The sequence below is a fragment of the Astatotilapia calliptera genome, chromosome 11, assembly GCF_964374335.1.
Source record: "Astatotilapia calliptera chromosome 11, fAstCal68.1, whole genome shotgun sequence".
NCBI lineage: Eukaryota > Metazoa > Chordata > Actinopteri > Cichliformes > Cichlidae > Astatotilapia > Astatotilapia calliptera.
The window spans coordinates 13014643-13038251 of record NC_137432.1 but is presented as its reverse complement, the minus strand read 5'-3'; the positions used below and the strand labels follow the sequence as shown (position 1 = coordinate 13038251).

The window sequence follows — 23609 nt, the reverse complement described above, 5'->3', positions numbered from 1 at the left end:
CATTATTGATAAGAAATTACAGAAGCTTAAATTGTATGCACAGGGTTCTACAAAGCACTTTGTCATTCAGGTTGGACTTAAATTTTTTTAAATTGTATTGGCTTTGTGCAACACAGTTTTAAATCAATCTTTCAGCATTGTTGATTTGGTCTAAACCATGGGTCGGCAACCCTAGGCACGCGTGCCACAGTTGGCATGCGAAGGGTTAACTGATGGCACAACCATAGCTGGACTGGCCATCGGTGGCCCGATGATTTTTTTTAATTTTTTATTTATTTATTTTTTTGTAATGGTATAAACAATGAAAGGTGGTGGATTGGCCAAATGCTGGCTGGTGTGTAAAAATAACTCAGTTGTTTGGTGGTGGCTATGGCGTAGCTTCCACAGATTCAGTAAAATTAACAAGTGGTGGAGGCCAGCAGGTGGATGAGGGAGAGGGGAGGCAGGAGGAGGAGAGACCCGAGGCGGCCGCCGGTCCGAGAGTGTCAGGTGAACTGAACTTCAGGTAAGAAGTTATGACCTGCAGTCTATCTGGGTCAGATATGAACCAAGTTTAGGTGGAGTTTATTTTCGTTGTGCTGACTTTTTACCGTCAGTTACAATAACTCGTACTGCGTACTAGCTAGCATGACGGAGTTTCTATACAGCTGGGTGGGTGCTATGATGTTACTGATAGTGAACTTTATTTTATTCATAAGGTTAGTTAGTAGAGTTGCCAACCGTCCCGTAAAAAGACGGAATCGTCCCGCATTCAGAGAAAATATTACGCGTTTCTTGTTGAGCTGAGAAGGGACGCAGTTTGTCTAGGATGGAAAAAGACACAAAGGTGGATTTATTCTGTCGTTACGCTGCACAGCTGCCTCTTCTTCTCCTCTTATTCTCTCCCCCTCCCTCTCCAGTTGCTACTTGACTGATCAATGATCAGCTGATTGGCTTTTCTCTCTTGTTTGTTTATCGCCCACTTTGCGCTAGAAAGAGGAAACCGCCGGATGTCGCGCTAAACAGCAGCAGCACGTTTAAGCTTGATCAGCTGTTGTTAGAATTTATTTAATATTAATTTTAAGTATCAGCTGATGTTTGCTGGAGCCACAGCTGTAAAAGCTCGTGGTCATGATATCGGTTTGGTTATCTGGTGAGAGGGAAACATGAAGATGAAACCAGGAGATGTCCTTACTGAATCATCAGCGCTGAACAGGTGATGGAGAAACAGGTTTACCTTTTAGGTGACATGAATGAGTTGAAGGGAAGTTATGAACTGTTTCTGAGAGACAAATAACCCCAGGATCCTTTTTTTAATGTAGCTGACAGCTGGTAACTGTGCAGGGGCGGGTCTAGAAAAGTTTTGCCAGGGGGCCAGGTAGGGCATTAACAGGGAAAGGGGGGCACAGAGAAATACTTTCTTATTCTCATTTAAAATGTCTAGTTTTTATTAAATAATTGTGTGAATCTTACAACCAAAGTTTTTATCTGACATAAAATGTATCATACATATACCAACAAGATTGTACATCACTGTCACAACAGCGTTTGTTTTTATTCAAAGGCTTTATGGCTTTAATACCCGGTGGGCCGGTCTTTAGTCAAAATGCCCGGGCCGATTTTTTTCGTCCCAGTACAGCCCTGGGCACGACATGCAGTGAATTAATCTGAGAAGGTGCATCAAAAAATAAATGGCCGCGCCAGTGGTGCACATCGCAAATCAGCTCGCATAGACACATTAGTTGTTCCTCTTCTTAATGATGGTATCTTAACTAACAACCCGAACTACCAGATTCAACTTGTAATTGGCTAAAAATAACAATAAAGCTAACAAAAAGGGACGTTGTTAGCTTTCCACATTCTGACACTTCAAAAGCTTCAGCAGCTGTCCGCTCAGCACAGCATCAGCACCACGGAAATACACGGATACATCCGTAGACTCGAGACACAATGCATTTTTGGGACTTTCAGGTGTATGGACCAATGTTTTATTTTCTGATCAAACCAGAAATCTTTAATGAGTAGCTAGATTTGTCTCGCATTAACTGGCTGAGTTAATGCAACATCGAAGCAGCTGGAATCCACAGCTGTGCGTGTTCATGGAGCTTGCATTTTCACCTGCTGGACATCACTACCTGACAAGTTTAACTGTCTTCAGAACATTGCAGAGGCCTTATTGACAGTATTTGGCTCTACATATCTGTGTGAGCAGAATTCTTCTCACATGAAGAGATCAGAGATCAGTGTGTATTAACAAACATGCCATATTGGCTCAGTTTATTTTTCTTATCATTGTTGTGAGACCATAAATAGCATTTGCATTTTCTGTTGTACAGTTCATTTGCTGTTATGGATAAAAAGTGTCTTTTTTTTTCTTTTTTTTTCCAAAATGGCTGATAACTATTCGCTGATAGCTGCCAACATCTGCCAACATAATTCTATAAAGTGGTTCTATAGTGTGTAACTGTTCATATAGTGTTATTAAATTTATTGCTAATGTAATCATATGGCACACTGACTTCTGAGGAAATTTTAAATGGCACTCGCCATCAGAAAAGTTGCCTACCCCTGGTCTAAACGCTCTTAGGGTTTGAGTTTCAGAAACATTGTGCATGTTTTAACTAAATACAGCACTGTTAGTTTCATTGTGTTTATAAAAAAATTGAAATTCTAAATTGTCATAGATGGTGTTTGAAGACACTGGCTGAATAGTCTTACACGGTCTGCTCTAGTATGTTTGTTCTCTAAAAGATGTTAAAGTGGAACAGCGAAAAGATTGCAAATCATTGTGGATACATCAGTTTTTGCACCATGCAACAGATGGGCACGGCCCCCCATATACCTGTAGTCCTGATCTTAACATCACTGAGTCTGTGTGGGATTACTAGAGACAGATGACACTCCAATATGATTCCAATATGTTTGCAGTAACCTACCTGCCAAGTAGCTAGAAATTGTACATTTTTCAAATCAACTTCAGCACCCAAATTGTTTGCACAGTTAAATGTAGGCGTAAGCATTGATATTAGTCTGCAAATTTGTGTACTTAATCACAGTGTGTGCGCTCATATCCTATTATTGTGTGTAAATACAGTATGTGTATTTATATACAGTAATAATGTGTGGGTACAAGAGGAAGAATAAGGCGGTGGTGTTTGAGGAGGCTGTTATGACTTTGTACCCTCACTTTCATTCTCACCTAGAAACCAATACCGAGCTGTTGGCATATTTTCATTTCTTCCATTTTACTTCTTCTGCTTCTTCAAGGAATATTATGTACTGTAGGCACACAGGGACGAGTTCTAATGAATTTGAATGAGCGTCTCAATTTATTTTCCATGTTTTATTTATTTTTTCAGGGTTTGGGGAGTAAATTGAATCGACGGCGGTGATGCGTGTGCTAGTCAGGAGCAATATAGGGACCTGCTGTTCTGATTAAGTTCCTGTTATGGAGCCGTTCATTATTGATTTCATTTCTCCTCACTTCTCCTCCCTCTCGCATTCACATTTACTCCATATCTCTTTCTTCTCAGCAGGGCTCTCCCTTGTTCTCTATGCCTCTTATTCTTCCCTGCTTCTTTGCAGTCAACTTTCGTCTAAAAGCAGCGACTTGTCATTTATAAAACTAAGAAAAATGTAAAATAAAACAATTTTAAAAAAAATTTATTACAGTATTTGATTTCTTTTTTTCTACTAATCCCACTAATGTTTGGCTTTTGAGGTTACCAGTGTTGCTTAGTTCTTACAGGGACAAAACATGCATTCAGCGACATCTGTAATTCATTTATTTACCACATACAGAGATCCAGATACAGAGATCAAAATTTAATTATCATAGTTTGTGTTGATACACTGATTTAATTTTCTCTCTGTGCTCTTAGAGCTATGTTAGAACTTATGACAGGACAATATACAGCTTAAAAAAAAGTAACAAGATTAATATTGAGTCATAAATTGTTCTTATACTGTTTTATATTGTGTTTGTGTAGATTACAACACTTTTTTTTGTCTTATACACATGCCTGCATCACTGTAAATCACTAGTTGTTTGTTTTCCTTCTCGCACAAGAGCTCTGTGGACCACACTCGCACCGAGTCACTTACTGGCAGTCATACTCTTTGGGATTTCAAATCATTGTTTACCCTGCCTGTGGAGGTTCTGATACGTTCTTAGGTTTTCCAAATAATCTAGCTAGACATGCAGCCGAGAGTTTTCCAATAATCTCTCCAACCTTAAAATCCAACATTTCCAAACTTGATAGTATCAGCGGTGGCCAAGAAAACCATCTCACACACAACAAAGTCTTTGAATTTGGCAAATTTTGCAAATTTAAACTCAATGCAGATTTTGAGTTTTACATTTAATACAATTAGGACAGTCTCACTAGGATTAGCTGTATACATAAATGTCTGACTTTTCAAGGTAAATGTTGTCAGTATGGAATAACTGATGGACAAACTGCTGCAGTGTAATGCTTCTGATGGAATTTTTTAGTTTTTATGTTAAAAGTGCAAGTTTGACATATGACAATGATCTTTTGGTTGTTATTCTATACCGAACTTGGCAAAATTTCCCACCCAGCTGAATGGTTTGAGACAAATACACCCACTGAACCCCCTATTTGACCCTTTCTTTTCCCTTTAGCACCGCAGGAAAACATGGGTCTGAAGTGCTCATGGAGCTTTTAAGACATGGGTTCTTGAATAAAACAGAATTCCTTTTAGCGAGCCTGTGGTAAATCTCTTTTGTTTGCGATTAAGTAGTGCTAAATAGTCTGCAGCTGTGTTGAGACTGAGCTATGGTTAGGAGGCCATCTGAAGTCCTCTGTGTTGTTATGACTAACTTCCTATAACCTGACCTCTCCATGAGTCAAGAGCCAAGTCATAGAAAAAGGAATGCGGTGACAGGTTCCACGGAACAAAGAAGAGGACCTGTTGTTTTTAATGAGCCCCTGGCCTTTTCCACTGGCTGGCAGGTTCGTGTGCTGGCAGTGTGGATAGCAGTTTGGATCACAAATGGGCCAGTTACGGCTAAGGTTGTTTTTTTTCTCCTCTGACTAATAATCTTAATTTGCCTGGCTTCCTGAGGCCGCCTTCATGGTTTCTGGTGTGCTGACTTCATGTGTGGCAGTTCTCATGCTAAGGTATTAAATTTTTACCATATACATCTGTCTGGTGTATTTATTTATACAGTTCATCACGTATAGGCATTTGTGAGCTAAGCTTTAAAGTAAGCTTTCACATGTAGTTTTGTCTGGCAGCCTTAGTCTGCCTTTTTAAAGAAACCACCCTGTCAAAAGTTTGGCCTTCATACCCCAAACTGTGAGAGCGGCGGGCTGAAACATCTGTGGTCTTGGCTGGGAATAAGAGGCTGCAGAGACTTGGATTTAGGATCTAATATGCAATCTCTGGGGTGGGGTAATGGGGAACTTGGCTTGGGGTTATGAACTAGGATTGTGAGGTGAGGTGAGGGGTAAGGGTGTTGGGCTGGGAAATTTGGAGAGCTAAGAATTTAGCTCTCCAAATTTGAGAGTTCGGCATTAGGTGATGAGAGGATGGAGTGTATCAGGGTAGCCTGGATAGGGGGAAGGGCGTGGTGAATTTTGAGAAACTGGGGTTAAGGCTGGGACAAATGCTGTTGGAAAGACAAGGGATCTTAATTTTGTAGCTGTACAGTGTTTTTAAAAATAGCAATAAATATGCCAAATAGACGTTTACTTAAACACTTCAAATACTGAACAGAATAAATTACTATAATGCTAAGTCAATGTTTTTACTAAGGGATTTTGTGTAAGGGAGACAATAAGAATTAGGTCGCCTACATGGTTAAGGAAGAGGCTTGTGTTTCTGTGATGTGGAAACCGTGGTGAAGCATAACTCTGGAGCTGGTTTAAGGTCCATGAATTGAGGTTTGTGGGCAGGGGATTGGGTGTTTTTTCTGTTTTTTGCTTTTTTCTTTTTTTTTCTTTCTTTTTTTTTTTTTAAGGACTGCAAAGGGAGGCTAATGTTGAAAAGTGTCCGCTAAAGCTGTAGCAAATGAATGGATGGATTAGTTGGAATACAAAGAATTCGAATGGAGTTGGAGCATGTGTGAGTGCTGTTGGCTTTCCGGCTGGGAAATTGGTCTGGAGGGTTGGGTGAGGGTCATTTGATGCTATTTTGGCTGTTCCCGGCTCAGTAACGGCTGGATAAGAAGAGGGTCTCTCTTTCTCTTACGCCCTCCCTCCCCTCACTCAAACGCATACATGCACATGCACACACTCCTTTCATGTTCGGCCAGTTGCATCCAACACTGGGGAGACTTTTGGGAAGATGATATTATGGATGATACGGAGTGGAAGATGACTCAGCCACAGGAATCCCAGAAAACCCACAGTGGTTGGCTGGAGTACATAGACAGAGAGAGACAGTGAAACAGAGGGAGGCAGAGGAAGTGTGTGTGTGTGTGTGTGTGTGTGTGTGTGGTATAAAAGCCAAGGAGAAGTAAAGGAGAAAGGGAGTCATGGGAATGTGTCATTGAAGTTGTCATTTTTATTTTTGGCTGTTATTAATGTGACTTTCCTTTAGTTCAGTTTAGCAGTCCATTAAAATAAGTACTTTAATGTTTCATGTATTTGTGTGCATTAGATATTAATGTTCAATAATAACGTGTCAGATCTATATCACTGAGGAAGTATGGACGCCTTCATTTAAGCATGTGCTTTCTGCTGCTTTTTTCTGCAAAGTTACCGTAATGTAAAGGCTACCAAATGTAACATTAGCATCAGTGAATAATTTATGACCTTTCATGACTGACTGTAACAGTGAGCAACCCAGAATTATTCCAGCCTAAGCTTTAGATGTGTTTGTTAGGTTCTAGATGCATCATTTTGTTTTTCATAACTATAGTTTGTTTACTCGGGTCTGAATCAGTTGATGAGTTTGACATTTTTTTGCTTTTTCCTGTGGTTTGGTTTTCATTGACACAGAGAAAACCCCAAGTGAACTCCAAGCAAACCAAAACTCTGTCAGGAGCAACAAAAATAAATGCATGAAGAGGGGGCCATGTTCTGGACTAGTGAATAACGTTCATGTTACAGCTAGTTGTCACAGTTTGTGTTCTGGGATGCTGGGAAATACACAAAGCATACCTGGCTAGGTAAAGGCATTTATCTCACACCTGCAGCTTATGCCTGGTGTTTGGGTAGGATTGATGTTGCATCATGTTCTCACCATAAACAAACCAGATTCAGGCGCCCTCCTCTAAAGGAGCTTAGGGTTTGTTTGTTTGTTTTTGGGGGGGGGGGGGGCATGGTTACACCTGCAATTGAACAACTTTGGCTAAATGGACTAAACAGCACAGGAGTGAAAACACCCTTACGTCTCTGACTTTATTCATTATTTGGTAACCTAAAGAGTTTGTAAGTTTTGTCATGTTCAGCTGTGCTCTTTGGTTCGGTTTCTAGCACAAAGAAGGAAAAGGCTGCAGCTATTCCAGTGCATATCTGGCTTTCTTTCGGTTAGTGATGGTAAAATGAGCAATTCCTAGTTGTGGAAGGAGATACCAATACTTTCTTAATAAGCCAAAGACTTCTGGGGGATGTGGTTTTAATGTTTTGGAACACCAACAACATTTACAGCGTAATTTAGACATTATGGTCTTCTCTAGCAAGGACTTAAGGTCATTGTGCAACAAGACCGCAACTAATTTGAGAATGATGGCTTAAATGTTAAATATCCAACATGTAAGTCTTGTCTTTTTTTTGCCTTTGACTCTGTGCTGTGATTGGAGCTGACATTGTGGCTTTTATCTGTTATCCTGCCAAGCTGAACTAGAGGCAGGCCTGGGATCAGCTCAAGTCCAATATGCTGTAAACGCTCAGTTTGTTGAACAGACACAAATGGAAGTTGAAATGTCCAGGTGAATGGGGTTTCAAGCTTTATTTCTGGCTGCATGCCTACCCACAGACTAGTTTTGTGAATTTGTCAGTTGATTCTCATTAATGGTGATAAAGCGATCTGTAAAATCAGATCTGTTTTCTGCCAGCCCATTTTCTCAATATAAAAGCTTTCTAAAATGCAGAGAGGAAAGCTAAGAGAGACTCAAATTGTGAGTAAACACTTACTTTAAGTGCGGATAGTAAAACTATAATTTGTGACAGTACGGCACAGATTTATTTTTATTGAAAGCAGAATTAGAGGCAGTTTGTGTAAAAACTGGATGTGAACAAAAGAGCATGAAGTAACATGGCCAAAACATCTGTAAAGCTGTGGTGCAACAGCAGATTTGACATTTTATTAACAAAGAATAGCTTTTACCCATAATGCCACCAGCAGTGTCATGCAATGGAGATACAATTTGATAATTAACAGCTTTTACACTTGCTCTTGTGCAATTTAAAATAAGCAGAGGAGTGGAAAAGTGCTGTCTCACCACTGAGCTCTTGGTATCGCGTGCCTTCCAAACTTTCACTGTGTTGCAGTGACCTTGAGCGCTGCAGAAAACAGCCTGTGAGTAACTCAGGAAAATGAGGAGTGGAAAAGAGAGAGGGAACCCTCCAGCTTGCTTGTCGACAGATAATCTGTCAACCCCCCACTGGTCCCCAGACTCACGGTACATGTGGCATACACACACATGCTATGCAGAACACACACACACACACACCTCTCACCAGCCACCTACTCATGCTGCACAGCTGAGTGTCTGACAGTGAGGTAGCTGGTGGAGAACGTACTTACCTCCCTCCTCTCCTCATCTGTTTCAGCTTCATCCATCACACCCTACACACACCTTTCTCTCCCTATCTTTAACTTTCTGCCCTCTCTCTTCTGTTGTCTCTCTTCTCTATCATAACCTTTCTCTTTCTTCCTGTGGGTCTATCATGGTTTGTCCCTCCCTCGGTTTCTGCTCCTTCTCTCCAATTTATCTTCTCTTATTTGTCTTTGCCTGAACTCCCTGAGATGGTTGCAAAAAGAGAAGGCGAAAAAGTCATCAGTGAAAAATGGACACTGTGGAGAACACACACTGGTCTGTAATCTAAGTACATGCTGGAACACTCTTGATTATATTAGCCCTGTGATGTGCTGGAGCTAAGATGTAAAACAAGGCTCGCCATGAATGGTGGCTGTTAATAAACTCAGAATTGCAAACTATTGATTGGCTCACTCAGTATTAATCGTGCATGTGTGTGTGAAATGCACATCCGTGCATACTTCAGCAGTGATAGCCCAGTAGTTTTGAAAATAATGGTATCAAGATCTGTACACAGTTCTGCTCAGTGATTGCCTCCAGGCCTTTAATACCCTACAACTGACCCCTGCCTTGGGTCAGAACAAAGCATAGTCTTTAGTAAATGCTTCACTACTACCTACTAAGAATGCCTAAGGATCAAACCTTTGAATGAATGCCAACCATTTGCATAGACCATGAACACACAGGCATTGTAGAAACAGTGCTGCTGTAGCAATCATCATTTCATTTAGGTATAATCTGAAATAATACGCCAAATCAACGCAATGCACCATATTTTTTTGATGGATATCTCAGGGTGTTTTTTGTGCTACAGAAAACGCTCCCAGAACGTGCTGTTCATCTACAAATAAGAGAGAATCTCAAAGCGTGTAACCAAATCTAGGTTTTGACAAAATGTCAACAGAGCTGAGGTTTTGTTTGTTGCTTCCTGCTGTCTAATGGTCTTCCTTCCAAGTTTATTAAGCACCAGCATCACACACATGAAAGTTGTCCTTTCATTAATAATTTAAAATTATATAACATCTGTGACGTGATGACAGGATCAGGCAGGATCTAAAAGTGAAAGATTGTTTGGTATGATCACAACTGGGAGAAGAAAAGGTCTTGACATTTGCACATCTTGACTGTTGGGTAAAGTGTGCATATACACATCTAAGCATGTAGCTTTTAGACACATAATATGAAGGCACTGTGCATCAGTTGGCTTACATGTTTGACACCTCGTTCATGCATGCACGTGTAGAATTGGTGCCGTCTTTGCACGTAAAAATAAAACTGCAACTTCTAAGTCAGTCAGCTACATTATCTTGTATGCAATGAACTTACTCAGTCAGTGGGCAAACATGTGAAAGCTACCCATGAGAGTTGTCATATAACATGGAACTGGATACAGCAGTTAAATTTTTTTTCTTTTCCCCGTGAGTGGGTAGAGTGCAGAATGAGTCAGTGGGTTGACATTAACTGGCAGTTGTGCAAAGTGCGCAGATGTATTGCAAAAAACCCAGATGAGTCACTCCTCACTTCAGAAATGGTAATTGCACTTAATGACTCAATGACCACATTTGGATTGGAATTATTTCTTTGGAAGTTGTAGAACAAACTAAAGTGATATCATGGGCAGAAAGACAGGCAGGAAGGCAAATGGGAGAAATGAGTTGGATGGAAAGTGAGTGAAAGAAACTGATGAGAAAGATGGATTTAGAGTGGCAAAATATCCTCCACCACGTGGAGTTGTTTAGGCCATTACTGGCCATGTTGTTTGTTCTTCACTGTTCTTGTGCATCTTGCTGCCAACTTAGTGTCAGGGTAATGTGATGGTTAGATTTATAGATGTGTCCCCCTCTGGGCTGCCACAGGAGTTTGGGCAGCACAGATGTGATGAAGCACTGTCCAGAATCCAACAGCTACAGTTAAGTTCCCAGTCTGTGCCAAGAGCCACGTGAATTTGGGTGGGGATGGTGGAAGCGGATGGAACTTCTGGAGTTGCTGTGAACTAAATTCAATTTAACAGCTGTGGAGGGAAATGTCCACATGCTCATCATCTGGGTGGGTAAAGAGATGAGGTTGGGTTATGGATTGAATCCAAAACGTGTATTTTTTTCTTTCTTTTTTGTATATACACAGGTCTGCGGCATATGTAGTCATGTATTTGTCTATGACCCAACATTACTGAAACCTCCCAATCTCACCTAAAGGTCATATAAACCATTTCTACAACCATCAAACACAGCAAAAACAACAATTGAAAGCACAATTGCGACATTTTTGCATAATTTGCATAAACACAAACAACCAAAACCCTGTGTTAACATCACTGTGTCTAACCAGGCAAACGACACATTGTCTAAATGCCGAGATAAAAGTTTTGTCACGTTCTGACCAAAGTTCACTGAACCAACCACAACAGAAGATCACAAATGTTTTCACGCTTGATCAATAATAACATGATATCAGTTTTACCTTTCCAGTCGCTTCCAAACCAAACATCCTTTTGAGACTACGGCTTATTTCCTGAATAACTCAATCTCCCACAATCCCTCAGGAGATTGTCAACACAGCGTTTGTAATTGCAGAGAAATACGCTATTCATTTTTGGGCTTGTCATTTTTGAGCAGGCACCTAACAAATACCCTTGGGGCTAAAGAGGTTAAGACTGTCTGAGCAGCTGTATTTAAGAAGTGTTTAAAGGTTGTAGACTATGTTTAGTGCTATCTTTTGTCAGTACAGAACATGGCGTCACTGGGTTGGTTGGTTGTTGCTAATAGGCTTCTAGTAACAGAACCAGTAACTCAGTGGAAAATAAGGACACTAAAACTAAAAATCGGTCTAACATTAATGAGTTTTATGTTAAGAACCCAAGGATACACTGTCCACATTCACTCTGTCTCTGAAGCAGTAAGTTATTTTTCATTGTTTCCCGTTTCAGTGCAGCTGGGCAAAGTCCACCTGTTACCTGTGATGTTTGGATTTGTAAAGCATTTTATAATTGAGAACTATCTCATCAGTGAGATGAGGGAAAAGGTCTCAAAAGTACAGCATCTCTTCCTTCGTCACTTTTCAGACGGAGCAACGGAGAGCTAAAATGTGCTATTTAACCTCCTAAGACTCGAACTCTTCCACGGCATGCATTTTTAATTTCTCTTTGATATTTGGGCATATTGGGGCCCGATGAATGTAAAAACAAAGAATTACCAGATTTTTTTTTCTTACCTTTGTTTTTAAGAAAAATAAGGGCCACATGAGGATATTCATTTAACATTTTGATAGAACAGTAGCAGTATAATGTCCTCATGAGTGGATATCAGGCCCTTGTAGAGCAAAATTGAGTATTTTGGTCTAAATAACCCAAAATGTGATGTCCACATATGTGGACGCCAGGTCCTAGGAGGTTAATGTGGTTGAGATGTAGGCTCATAAGGTCACCAACATAAACCGTGTAAAATCACAAAACGCTGATCCATTTGTTTTCTGCTGATAATTTCGTTATTGTACTCATACCAATAAAATGATAAAGACCTCTGTACACAAAGAAGAGCTCTGAGGCAGTGCAAGTCTGTGTACATAAAGGAACTTCCGAATTCATCAGCCTGTCAAAACAAAAGCCATAGCTGTTGCTTAATGAAGCATTTCATTTCCATCATTGTTTCTGCTCCCTCACAGGATTTCACTGTATCTTTTTACTTGATGTATGTGAAGTGCAGCAGAGCACTGTATCTGCATAATTTTAGAATAGAGGGCTCTGAAGCAGTGCCTCAGTATTCAGAATGGACTGGTAATGAGTCACAATGCTTTATTGAAAAAGTGTGTGTGCGTGAAAAATAATTGAATGTAAGTGGTGCCTATCAAGTTGTGGTTGTTTCTCTCTGGTAGTGAAACCTACGGAGATTTGAAAACTCATTTAGCTGTGCCACTTCAAAGAAAAGGAAGTATTACGTAAAATCGTTGTTGGACGGGGTGGCACGCTGCTCTGGGAAGAACTGCGCAAAAGACCTGGCGTGGTGAAAATGAATCAAGACGATCGAGTCGCTGTTTTCACTGTACTGTGGTTTTGTGCGTGTATGCGTGCGTGTGTTCACATCTTTGTCTAGGCTAAGTAAATGTTTGTATTCATGCTAATTAGTGTGTCCATTGAATAACAGGAAGCTGTTCCCAGTCTGCAAAGATGAAAGGCATTAGAACTGTGTCCAGTATTTCCTCCCTGGTGTGTTCACTCTAGCTCTGCAGGCTTTAACAATGAGATCTCTGAAAAGAAAGAAAGAACCAGAAAGGAGTTTGATAAGCTCTCTTTAACAGCAACATCAGAGTGAAAGCCTCAGATGAGTGCAGCCAGGTCGGGAAGGTTCCAGTGCAGAGCAAACTAAAAAAGCAAAACACATGCTTTCTGTCAAATCCACGAAATAAAAAAAATAAAAAGATAAAAATGTGTGTATAGGGTTATAAACATACATTTACAGTGTTGCATATCCTATGTCATATTTGTCATATCTGCCAAAAACTTGTGTGTGCATGTGTTTCTTTGTATGTTTACAACTAAGCCAGCCAATCTAATGAGCTGCCTGGCTTGAAATGGATTTAATTAAGTTAAAACAAGATTTGACTATTAAATTTAATTGAGGTAAATATTATTATAACACGGGTTTAATACACACAGTGGGAACATAAAATGGTAATGTAACATTGTAGTTTTGCTGATGCTGCTTTAATAGAAATCTAATTGTGATCTAATTGTTTTCTGGTATCTCGGGAATTGCTTTTTACAGTTAAACGGCATAAAATAATTATAGCATGTGTCACATGCAATTTGAGTGATTACTAAAGAAAAAGAAAGTATCCTATCTAAATCAAGTAAACAAACAGCCTAGTCTCTGACAGACTTCATAGTTTCTATAAACATAAAAACTGATAGGTGAATTATAACGTAGCTTATTGGCCTGTAGAACTTTTATAATTAGAGTGGAAAAGGTTTTTGTTTTGTTTTTTTTGTTTTTTTTGTTTTGTTCCCCCCCCCCCCCCCCCCCCCCAGGCTTACATGACAGAAGTGGCTGAAGGGGACAACTCTCCAAGTCTAATTATACAAAGAAGCTATTCATAATATCCTATGAATTATTCATAAAATGTCACAGATACGCAGTCTTCAAATTTCATTTTGCGTTTGAGAAATCTTAGGAAAGCCTTTGTTTTAGTTGCCTGTCCTAGGATCACAGATCAGCTTGATACTGATAATATTGTTGTTATTGTTGTTATTAAATTTCTCTGCCAATTTAATAACAACAATGCATAAAGTCCCTTCCAATTTATCCACTTGTTTCAGGTAATCTGGCGTTTTAATTTGTCTGAATATGTACCCTGGTCTCTCTTAAACGCCACAACAGGAGTTTTAGTAACAGATCTGATTAAGCATCACTTTTAATACAACACAAGTCTGAATGCATGCAGTCACATTATGTTTGATGTTTCAAAATAATATAGATTTAGGTATCTGACAAATCTATAGCTGTTAGTAAATATGACACGTGAGCCTAGTAGCACAGCTCATCCTTTAATTCTTTTTAAAGAAGAAGACTCGATTTTCCTAGAGTAAAACAGGACAGAACTGCATTGCAACTAGAAGAAAATGTCTGGTAGCTTTGTTTTTTTTTTTTTTCTTTTTTCTTTTTTTTCTTTCAGGTTCATTATCCAATTGCACGCAGTTGCAGGAACCACTTTTGAATGCAAGGTGATTGGACGTATTGGCTGATGGGATTCAGATTCACACTCAAACTGGCGAAGATTTGCAAATAATCAGTGTCTAATTTATGAATGCGAAAAGATTGCCAACATGTTGCAATAGCTGGAAGTTGGTCTGCATCTGCGATTCAATGGGGCGACTCAACTCAAATGATTACCACCTTTTTGCCAAGTACCTATGTCATTTTGCAGTTAAAATGCTTTTCTGCATTTGTGGAGGAATTTCTAAATTTGTTTTAATTTGGGGTTCTAGTTACTTACAATGTAAGCAGTTTTTGGGAAGCCAAATTCCCTGAAATGTCTCTGTCAACGCATTTTGGCAGTTTGTCCAAATTTTGTTCATTCTGCGCTCCAGATGGGTTGAGCGTTAAATTTTTTTTAATCATGATGACCGCGTTTAAGCGGCGTTAACGCTGACAGCATTTTTTTTTTGTTTTGTTTTGTTTGTTTGTTTTTTGGAAACTAGTTTGTCCATGTTTGGACTGCTTCTGTGTTGTAAACGCGCAAATCAGTCCGTGCATGATTACGTTGCCCCGCCCATCAAAAAGTCTGCGCATGCGCAAATATATCGGCCATCGGCATTTGTTGGACTGACGATTGCCGATTGGAAAATGTTTACATACCGCCCAACCCTATTTCCAGTTTGATATATACCTGAGGTATCAAATAGCAGCACAAACCTGTCATGATTGTATTTTTTTTTTTAACTGAGTGTGTCATACCTATAAGCTAACACAATAGCATTAACAATACATAATAAATTCTCCCTGACATGAGGACAGGATTGATCAGGATATTAAAGGAAATGATGAGCTGTCCTAGAGAGTCACAGTTTAGTAGATTAATCAGACAGTTATAAAGTGTGTTTTTATATGCGTTTCTATAATCACTTGTCGGATTTGGCCTCTAATTATCAAAACAGCTCTGAATATATAGCTGCTAAGTAGGTGTGGGCGATATGCTGATGAAATTATATCACAATATTTCAAGTAACTCTTGAAATATCTTTATCAATGTCAATTATATTTTTGTTTGTTAGCATAAACAAAATGAACATTTTCAGTCTTCGTTTTCCATTGAGCCACTATCAGCATAATGTCCAGTGACACAGCACAAGTCAAATGTAATTACAAAAGTATTCTAGGAGGTGTTTTTCTGGAAAGTTTAAGTATAGCATATAGCATATAGCATAGCATAACTGCTTAATAGCTTAACAGTGACTAAAATAATTTAACCTTGTACCTCCTCAGGAGCTGTGCAGTATTTTCACAAAGTAAAACAGAAAATATTTTCTCCGTGGGACGTATCTTGGGGTGAGCTTTTTAAACCAGCTCCTTAAAGCCCTCCTCTATCATTGTGTAATCACATTTTCCTGTTAAATGGAGTGCAACTAACAAGTGCTGGTTGAGTCATGTGTTTACTTCTGGGTCACACATCACCAGTTGCTAATAGGGCTAGGGGTTTGATCCAAAATGAATTAAAACTGACATTCAGAACCTCTGATCAATGTAAGCTTGTCCATGTCATTTATTTATTTATTTTATTGTGTTTAGACTCTCCCCTATTATATACTTTGGGCTGGGTAGACTCATAACAACAATCTGCAACATGGAAACATGATTGAGGAAAACTCAAATGCTGAGCTGACTGCACATCTCGAGCAATTTGGACACCGCATTTTCATTTACATTCTTTCAACACATTTTTGACTTAAGTAAAGACAACATCAAACAAAAGAAAAAATCAGAGTGAAATTTGGTGGTATTACTTTTGGCCACAATCTGTTACAACATTTGAAGCACCGTCATATTAAAACAAAAGAAGAAAATCCCAGGTTTTAGTTGAGCAAATGAAACGAGAGAGTGTGTGTTTGTGTCTGTATGTGTGCGTGTGTATATTTGTGTTGCTGAAAATAATTTTTCATCCAAGTTGAGGTAAAATTTTGAACCAATTTTTTTTGCGGTCACATGGCCCAGCTCTAGTTGGTATTATATCCTGCTTCATAGCGTGGTTGTAGTCAGTGGTGTTTTTGCCATAAGTGGTGAAACAAGTTTGTTGTTTTTACCTTTATCTTGGTCAGTTTTCTTGCTTATTTTTAAAGCAGTGTGTTGCTTTGCAGGTTGTTGAACATGGCTGTTGTGCGCTCCAGGGAGCTTAAATTCATGATGTTGCTACATGACTGATATTTTATGTAAAAATGTATGCTTGTATCATCGTGCATGAGAGTTGGCACAGTCCCATCGCTAAGTTAAGAATATTCAGATCTAATGCATTAGGTTTAGTTCCACAGTTATTTAGACGATGACATAATCCTTGTAATCTTGCCTCAGTACAGAGGTTTTAAATCTGCTAGTTTAAAATCAAACAATCAAAATCTTATTAAGTGGAAACTTAGGAGTAGGAAATGTCACAAAACACATTAAAATACAACAAACTGTCATTCTTGAAGCATATCACAATCATACCATTTAAATAAATGAATCCTTCAACTGTCTCTCTTGTGTTTGATTGACCGTAACAAATGGAGGGAGCAGAGTAGCAGTCAGAAATCCACTGGCACAGATTCACACATTTAAACAGCAAAGGAAAGAATAAACAAAAACTCCACACTTAAGCTGAAACGAAACCAGTGCGCACAGATGCATACAGGTGTACAAAGCTTTGCTAAAGTTAAATCGGCCTTATCACAAGTTAACCCCACACCTAAAGGGTGTGTGTGTGTGTGTGTGTGTGTGTGTGTGTGTGTGTGTGTGTGTGTGTGTGTGTGTGTGTGAGAGAGAGAGATGACCAGCTATTGTGTTATGTTTATATCTATTTTAGCATGACCAGAGATCTGGTCAAGAGGATACCACCATTATGTAAATTATATAAATATAAATCAAGAAAATCAAATGGGCAGCTCTAATGTTCTCTGAAGGTTAAGTTGCATCTTGCTCATGTAATGAGATCAGATGGCTACCCTAAAAATGAACAAAGTAATCCAACTGTCTGAAGGTGTTGGAAGTTCATACAGGCTTTGTATATAAAACTGTGCCAGTAAACCAAATTATCAATTAGACAGTGATGTGCACTAGACAATAAAGCTGATATAAAATCAAAAGAACTGTGATAGTCTAGACAAAGTGCAGAGGAGGAAGCATGCATGCAATTAATGTCATCATAATTAAGAATATTTAAGAAACCCAGTGAAACTTGTACAAGGATTTTCCCACTTAATAAATTCAGACCGGCCTTATTTCAGCAATAAAACAAACAAACATTGTAACCTTTATCTTTTTCACTAAGTGCCAGAGGTGGGACCAAGTCATTGTTTTGCAAGTCTCAAGTAAGTCTCAAGTCTTTATCCTCAAGTCTCAAGTCAAGTCTCAAGTAATGTCAGGCAAGTCAGAGTCGAGTCTCAAGTCACTGGTGTAAAAGTCCGAGTCAAGTCACAAGTCTGAAACTTTGAATTTCAAGTCCTTTCGAGTCTTTAAAAAAAAAAAAAAGAAAAAAGTATGTTGCAGTTATGCTAAATGTAAATATTAGACCATGTAATTTTTAAATCTGTGTTTTTCTCAACACATGACAAAATAGTGAACTTAGAAAATATACACAAATTGTGAAATTGCACCTCTTTAAAATGCAGCTCAATTAAACCTAGCTCCAAGAATAATTTTCACCGACAGTTCTGAGATAAGCTGCATGTTATTCTTGGATGCGGTTGTAGGACCGGTGTTGTGCCAAAAAGTGATTGTCTGCCAAAAACTGATTTCCGGTATTTGCCAAAAAGCGATTGCTCATATTTAAAGTGCTATAAGTAACTTGTTGGGCTATAATATGTTAAACATATGTCAAATGCATCCCTTATGGATGACATAAAGTCATCTTGAGCCACAAACAACATTCGTGTAGCAAGATACAAGCCGCAATCAGTTTTTGGCAGCGACTTTTATATAACCTTTATTTATGCAGTAAAAAAAATCTCATTAACATTAAAAATGTATTTTGTAAGAGTAAGTTGGCCAAGAGCACAGCAGAAATGGCAGCAAATATTACAATAGTTCTGTAAAAAGATTTTAAGTGGGGATAAAGGACCGGATTGGTTATAATGTAAGTACAAGTTGTAAAGATACTTAAAAAACAGATAATTTTTTAATTCTTTATGTAACCCCTTTGTATCCCCTGTTCACCGAAGTCTATTTACGAACATACGTAAAGATATTACACATAAAAAATACACAGAAACACTGGAGATCACTTTTTGGCAGACAATCACTTTTTGGCAGACAATCACTTTTTGGCACAACACCGGCTTTAAAATCGCATGACAAAAATATCATATACATTAAAAAAACTGCATCACCAACGTAGCCTGGACAACATTTGCTAGTTAGATGAAGTCAGCTATCTCATCGTAGCATATTTATATGCATATTTATAATTATACGCTTCTTGGAGTGAGTGCATACACTCGTGAAGTTTAGTAACTTCCGGTCACTGCAACAAGCCCAGGTACAGTTTACCGACAGATGGGTGCAGGACCTTGAAATGCACCGTGTAGAAAGTAAAGACCATCGTACGTATCATAAGTTTACCAGTCTCACAAATCGTCGTCATAAATACACAATCGTTAACCGTTTATTAATATAACCTTTGAGCTTAACGGTAATTAATTAGTAGTAGAAATAATTTCTGGTACGCGTTACAGAAATGTAGCAGTGACAATAATATTGTATGCTGTAATCGCACTGGACAATTAGTGATACAAAACAACTGTTTTATCCTGTGAATAAAAGTATATGTTTTTGTCAATGTACCATAATAACAGAAGCGAAACGCAATATTGTGTCAGGACAATTCACTATTTATGCACAATAAATAAAGGAGCATAGCGCGACCATTTCTGTTCAGCGCCAGACTTGCTTGTAACCTATATCACCAATTATGTTATGAAAATGACGCATTAACTACAACAGCAGACTGACCTTTGTGTAAATGCTTGGAGCAGACTAACCTGTGAGCTGGAGTGTTCTGGGACGTTATATTTGATCTTTGAATGGCTGCAATCCAGTCCCGTCTTTGTTACTTCGGAAACATGGCTCGAACAATTTCTCTTCAACGACGTAATCCGATAACAACCGATCTCTTTACCCGTCGGCTTCCCGTGGCTGTCATGCGACCGGCTATTGCAGTTAATAATACAACAGCTTCTTGACATTTTTGTGTTTCTTTTTATCGCTGTGTGACTGATTTCAATTGAAAGCCTGCGTGCGCTAGTACCGCTTGCCACGAGTTCCCAGAATCCTTTGCGGTTCTACCCGTGAATGACGTCACATTTTCAATCTCTATATAATATGCATGTTAAATTTTATATTTGGGGTAAAATATCAAGTCTTTTCAAGTAAACCGGTTCAAGTCCAATTCAAGTCCCAAGTCATTGGTGTAAAAGTCCAAGTCAAGTCACAAGTCTTAGAACATTTTTTCAAGTCAAGTCTAAAGTCATAAAATTAATGACTCGAGTCTGACTCGAGTCCAAGTCATGTGACTCGAGTCCACACCTCTGCTAAGTGCTCATTTTGCACACTAAATACTTGTAGGATGATACAAGTCTGCTCCTAGGGTATGACTGCCAACATTGTCTAAGATTTGGATTCATTTCTGGAAAACATGAATGTTTTTTTTTTTAAGCACTGAGAACCAACTGTAAACCTTGCAGTGATGCCTGTAGTTGCTGAAAGGCAGTTTGAAGTTTGTGAACAGCTTAAATTAGAGTACTACTGAGTAAAGTGCAGTATAATTTGCATAAAGGCACACTTTAGCTGTAGACATATTAGTCTTAATATTAATAGAAATGGGGCCTAAAGTTTAACTCCTTTTAAAATCCTGAGACAATTTGACTTGTATTCAGATGTATAAATGCACTGCTTCCTATCTGTAGTGTTTGAACCACCCTATAGCCCCAATGTCACTGAGACTACTCATGGTCAACAGAATCAACAAACAAATGGCAGAAGGCAGTTTTACTTAGTGTAAGGTATTATTGTCAAGTTTTTTTCAAATGACTTTATTACAAAATGTAGAATCTTAATATGAGAAGCTGCAGATATATGATGCTAATTTCGTAAATCTGAATGATGCCCAACCCTAAATAAGGGCAGAGCATGGGATGCTTTACAGTTTGTTTTTTTTCTTCTTCTCTTTTTTTTTTTAAGGATTATATTAGTCTGACTCAAATATGAGTAAAAAAATCCACTGTAAGCTTTAGAAGATGGGGATTCAGATGACTGTTTTTTTTGGCTCAGTAGATTTCAAAGGTTTATTGATTGTCACAAAAGAAATGGATCCAGAGAGAATTCAAATTAGAAAACTGAGACTTTGCTACATTTGGATGAAAAACAGAACTAGTTGATATAAATTGTTCATCAAAATGCTGAATATCAGTTTTACTTTTGATTTTAACTGAGTTTTCCTATATAGAACTAATGTAGTTTTGTGATGGTCAAACTTCCATCTGAGGTCTATTTCTTACCCCTCTGTAGGAAGTTCAGTCTGCAGGGGAATTTGTTGACCTAGCATTGGCATTCATTTCCCTGAGTACTTATACTGTGAACCATGTATTTCACAGATAATCCAAATTTCTTTATAGGAGCATATTCATTGCCTATTGTAAAAATGTTCCCATGCAAACTCAACATAATGTATTACATTAACTCTGCTAATATCACTATTGTACATGTAATTTAAAAGAGCTTATTCATCAGATTCTTTAAAATATCTTTTAAAAACACAAGGTTTGAACTAGTATGTCTTACAGAAGTGTTACCACAATGTTCGCGTAAGTCATTAAAAGTACTGCAGTGGTTGAATAGTTGTTGGGTGGATTTGTAGGGTCTTGGATCTTTTGAGTTAACCCTTATAGGAACATTAAGAAATTGCATTAGGTTTAAAGATTCCTGCAGGCACTTGGATGCAGAACATGACCAAATCCCATTTTAAGTCACACAGGACAATTAATTTTGAATCTCTCAGACTTTGTAAGATGGCAGAGAGGAAATGGCATCTTTTATATCATCCTACTCGTATTTTAACTGCAAGCAGTTCAAACTGTCTGGCTTTAGGTTTGTTAGATTTTGTTAAGGAGGTACAAAACTGATTTGACAAACATTGCAACTCTACCACCGTTATGATCAGTGCTGCAAACACTCTAGGAAAAAAATCTTGTCAGATTATCAGGTACTGACTCTTTTGGCTGAGTTTATAATAACACCATAATATCCATGTTAATTGGGGCAGCCGAGATCTTGATCAAGTCCATTTTATGGAGAGTTCTTCTAACATTAGCATACACAAAGCCAGGATCTACTATATTTTTAATAGTGGTAATATTTTTCATAGGGCCAAGGTTTGATTGCACATTCCCAGTTAAAAATAGCAGCAAAATAAAACCATTCAATATCCTAGAATGTGTGTTAGTCTCTGGCAGTAGAGCGTTAAGAGTACTTTTTGCACAGTGAGGATGCAATTCAGAGCTTTGAGATTGAAAATACAGCAGCGCCATCAATTGTGATTGGAGAGAGAGAGAGCCATCCAATCACATGGGATATAAAGGTTTTACTTAAAGATTAAATGAGTCTTTTCCCATAGAAGTTCTAAAACTTGGTGAGGGGATAAAGATCCCAGATGGTCCAGAGAGAGACATGTTAATTAAAAAAAACAACAGATGTGTGTTGGCAGCAGTGTCCGGAAGAGCCAGTCACACTGCTGCCTGTGGTCATTGATAAACAGCAGCAACCACAATACAGAAGGTAAGCTAGGCAACCAAACTAGGCCCCAATAAGCCAACACAATTCGTCCATAACCCAAGAGCAGTAGCTCAGTTCAGGAGAGTCCCTTAGCATCTCTTGTGTAATCAAAATGAGCTTCATAGGAGGTGTAAAGGTTTCTATCAAACAGCCGTGCCCATGTAGTCTAGTGCTAGCTGTAATCCATGAATGCAGCAGCACTAAAAAACTTAAATCTCCTGGCGGTATAAACTGCAATACATTTCTTTTGTTGATGTATAAAAATGTTACTATTCATGACTGTATTATCAATAGAACCCATATGGAAAAGATATATATAAATCTTATAAAGTTTGTATCTGTCTTGTGTGAAACTTGTATGAAAAGCATATAAGTGTGAAAACAGATATAAGATCCCTTGAAAAATTATATAATGAAACTTGTATGTTTTGGATACTTACTAAAACAATGTATGAAAGTAATGCGAAAGTGGCCACTTTCATGAGTAAATCATGTAAGCCTTATATGATTTACTCATGAAAGTGGCCACTTTCATGAGTAATCACATATAAGTTTTTACTATTTCTTTTCCGTATGGGAAGACACGGGAGAGGGGAATCAAATTTCAAATATCCCATGCAGGCACACAAACTGGTGAGACTGGTGTCCTCCTTGGGAGCCAACATGCTTAACTCATCTCTAAACATGCGTTTCAAATTAATGCCAGAAAGTTATACTGCTACAAATCATCAGACAGGGCAGATATTAACTCTAAAGATTGTTCCTTTGAAGAATAAAGACTCTGGGAGCTATCATTAAAAGAGTTTTCTTTTTCCTGTTTTCTCATAATCAGTAATCGTTGACTCAAACTGGAATCCTGCTTGATGCTAGACTTAAAGTAGGGTGTAGTTTACTTTCTCTGTATTAAAACTGCTAGATTAAATGCAACAGCAGGGCAAGGGCAGTATAACTTAATGACTCCTTTTTTATTGTAGCTTTTTAGGTCGTTGCCGTACCGCTCAGTGAACGACATCTTCATATTCAGCAACAGGGAGACCAGAGAAGGTAAAAATATTGTTTTCACTGATTTTTCTTTCAAAGTTAACAAGGGCAATGCATGACATATTTTGTGTTAACAAGGGAAATGCTGTCCCCCCCACTCAAATTGCCCCTCTCCCGTTAAAAGCCACCAGGGTATGAAGCAGAAGCCGTTGCTGTGAGGAATGAAAGCCATTGAGTTAAGCTTGTTGAGTTTAATGGAGCAGGAAGGCTATAGTAGAAGTAATGGCTGAGGGTGAGCTTAGCTGCAGGCCTGTCAGGTACCGCAGGGAGAGCAGAGGAAGGCTATATCCTGCAAGATCCTGCTATTATTTACCCCTGACATCCCTTCATTTTTTAAATTAAATACTGTA

General features: G+C 38.5%; 1 protein-coding gene across 3 annotated transcripts in view; it reads left to right on the top strand.

The window, feature by feature from the left end:
• The window catches only part of LOC113032772 (RNA-binding motif, single-stranded-interacting protein 3-like), a 166977-nt gene that overhangs the window by 6749 nt on the left and 136619 nt on the right, over positions 1–23609 (top strand). Inside the window, exon 2 of one of the 3 annotated variants that reach the window (XM_026185866.2) lies at positions 23193–23262. The exons of the other annotated variants lie outside the window; for them this stretch is intronic. The gene's annotated coding sequence lies outside the window, so the exon portion shown is untranslated. The remainder of the gene's footprint in view (positions 1–23192; positions 23263–23609) is intronic. 3 annotated transcript variants of the gene reach the window in all.